Source organism: Alligator sinensis, unplaced genomic scaffold (assembly GCF_000455745.1).
Source record: "Alligator sinensis unplaced genomic scaffold, ASM45574v1 scaffold366_1, whole genome shotgun sequence".
Classification (NCBI taxonomy): domain Eukaryota; kingdom Metazoa; phylum Chordata; order Crocodylia; family Alligatoridae; genus Alligator; species Alligator sinensis.
The window spans coordinates 5,107,136-5,110,307 of NW_005841851.1; the positions used below are offsets into that span (position 1 = coordinate 5,107,136).

At 48.8% G+C, this 3,172-nt stretch overlaps 1 protein-coding gene across 6 annotated transcripts in view; it reads right to left on the reverse strand.

Moving 5' to 3' along the window:
• MEGF6 (multiple EGF like domains 6) overlaps window positions 1–3,172 on the reverse strand; it is a 323,257-nt gene that overhangs the window by 35,208 nt on the left and 284,877 nt on the right. The gene's annotated exons all lie outside the window — the stretch shown is intronic.

Below are 3,172 nucleotides of genomic sequence, written 5' to 3' on the forward strand. Positions count from 1 at the left end.
ACCATGACTCTCTGGGTGCGACCCTCCAGCCAATTTGCCACCCACTGGACTGTGTAGTCATCCAAGTCACAGCCTCTTAACTTGTTCACCAGTATGGGGTGGGATACTGTATCGAAGGCCTTCCTGAAGTCTAAGTATACGACATGCACCCCTCCTCCCGTGTCCAGGCGTTTCGTAACCTGGTCATAAAAAGAGACTAGATTGGTCAGGCATGATCTGCCTGCCACGAACCCGTGCTGGTTTCCCCTCAGCATAATTTGTCCTGCCGGGCTCTCACAAATGTGAGCCTTGATAATTTTTTCAAAGACTTTGCCAAGGATGGAGGTGAGACTGACTGGCCTATAGTTGCCCGGGTCCTCCTTCCTCCCCTTTTTGAAAATGGGGACCACGTTGGCCCTTTTCCGGTCCTCCGGGACTTGGCCTGTGCGCCACGAGCTTTCAAATATTCCCGCCAGTGGCTCTGCAATGATGTCGGCCAGTGCCTTCAGCACCCTCGGATGGAGCTCATCCGGGCCTGCCGACTTAAAGGCATCCAGTTCTTCAGCGTTATAGACACATGGATGATCTCAAAGGATGGAGGAAGATATTTGCTCCTCCTCTCACAGATTTAAAGCAACATGACAGAGTTTTCTGGTGTTCCTCCTCTCTGTTAATTGGAGGCAGATGTTGGTCTTCACCCTCTAATGGTTTCCAGACAAACAAGAATCAAGAGCCCGCTATTTCTATAGAAATATTTGTGTTATTTCCTGTGACTCTTCCCCATGGGCTTCAGTTCCTTTTCTATTCTTTGGAAAAACCCACTCAGTTGAGACTGCCAGTCCCTTGAGAAAGCTCAGTGACTCTGGAGACAGCACAATCCTCTGCCACGTGGAAGACCTGACCTCTGGAAGGACTTCTGCATCCAAGGTTACTGGATGCTAGGAACCTGGTGGGGAAGCATAAATGTGGCTGAGGTTCCCTGTATCCATCCCCAACAGACTCACAAAGCTCTTCTAGGATGTGTCTTGGCAAAAGCATGCACAAAAGTTAACATAAATTTACGTAATGTGTCTAGTCAAAGCATGTAAGTTAGCAACACCCAGAAAAGGGCCTTGGCATTACACAAGGGTAAAAAGGTTGCAGGCAGATTATACAAATCCTTCAATCAAAGGGCAGCCTATAAAACAAAGAGGAGAGAAGGATTCCTGAGAATTCGGTGGCACTGGCATTTGGTCTTTCCATTGGAAGTATCCTCAATTAGGATGGGGGACACAACCATTACACTGACAGTCAGTCAGTGTTGGGCAAGTCTCGCATGGCTCAGCAGCTCAATCCAAAGGTCAGATTTTTCCTGCAGATGAGTGTCAGCTGCAAAGCTTGGATGAGACCATCCCAATGTCTGAGGTGTGCTCAGAGCCAGGCTTCATTCCAATTTTCTAAGATCTTTTATTTGGACTGGAAATCTTACAAGAATGGGATCAAGCTTTCTAGTACCCACTGCCTCCAGTTTGATGTTATTAACCCCACGTGAATGTTTCTCACTTTTTTTTAACACAGCCAATTCTCCTAAACAGAACCAGGAAGCACATGAAAAAACCCCAAAAACATTAGGAGAGAAGAAAACCAGAAGACAGAACTACGAACCTCAAAAAAGTTCAGTTTGACTTGGTTCACATCCTAGGTGAAAATATGTCTGGGCTGCAGGAGTTCTGAGTTTACCTTCCTTTTCTTTTTCTTTTCTTTTTTTCTGTTGCAGCTCAGAATGACTTAAACACAATTAAGCCACTCAGCTTGTTGCTGCCAATGGGCAGAGCTGCAGAGCACAGAGCACTGCTTGCAGTGCCAGTGTTGCCTACCAGGGATGGCCTACTGTCATTTGCTGTCTCTGAGAAGCAGGATTGATGTCAAAGTACAACCCTTTGACTTGTTTCACTGGTTCACTTTGCTGTAAATCTATAACTTGTGCTCTCTCTGACTGAGCTAATGTGTTACTTCTGCTGTGCTATTAAGGTAATTGGTGCTATTAATTTAATTATACCAGGATTTGTCTTTGCTGAACTAGGGGTGGATGGAGTGTCTGGGGGAGAGAACTAAGCCCAAAGCAAAAACCAACTGGTGATTACAGTAAGAACTCAGACACTGAATATCTGTAAGGAGCCAAGGACACTGTTACAGCATGAGGGGAAACCAATGGGATAGAGCTGTATTCTGCTGGACACAACTGAGCTAAGGCCAGTTGCATTAGAGTTAGCAGCCAGGAGAAAGCCCAGAGAAGGACTTCTGGTCAGCTGAGCCAAATACAACTGAGATGGGCAGGCTGCTCATGGAGTGGATGGGCCACATGTGGAGCTGGTCAGGAGCCCCTGACCCAGAAGGGATGGAGCCCAGAGAGATATCAGCTCCGTTCTGGAGCCAGGGCAGGCAGTCTGGCCCAGGCTGTGCTAGCGGATGGAGCTTCTGGCACAGAGGTGAATCAGTGGGAACCTTGAGTAGATCCAGGAGGGCGAGAGCTGGAGAGAGGCTAGTCAAGCAGAATAAGAGCCTGGGGAAAGGTAGCCAGAAACGATAGAAAATATTGGGGTTTGGACTGCTGTAGGCTGATAAAGACTGAAGGTTTTGGCTTGTGGCTACAGGAAAGGTGGAGGCCCCACTGTAGGGCAAATGCCAGCAGGACAAGTGCCAGAAGGGCACAAAACAATTTTGGTAGCAGACTGCAGGTCCAGAGAGACTAACAGGAGCAAGCGTCTGGCTCAGTCAGTTAGGTGCAACCAGAATCACTCCAAGACTGGGAGGCAGCCTCCCAATTCATATACTCCAAGGTGTAGCAAGCGATGTGACAAGGGAGTACACACTGGGAGGCTGCAGAGAGGCAGCATTAGCGTGGCCACTAGGGGTGCCACAGCCATCCTGAGAGGCTAGTTCTGCTACAGTAGCAGAAAAAGCGCTGAAAAATGTACAGTTCCTCACTTTGCAGAAAGTGCCATGAGTTATAGTGACACCCTTCCCCTGACCCAACAGACATTCCCTCTTGGTTTGCAGGGGAGAGGGAGGTATTGAGCTCCACTTTGGAGCCAATCCAGGAGGAGCTGTATGTCTGCAGCCTCTGTCCCCTAGCCCACCCTTTGCCCCCACACCAGCTCTGGTGCTGTCTGCATGATGGGGGCGGGGGGGGGGGGGTGGAAAGGACAGGATG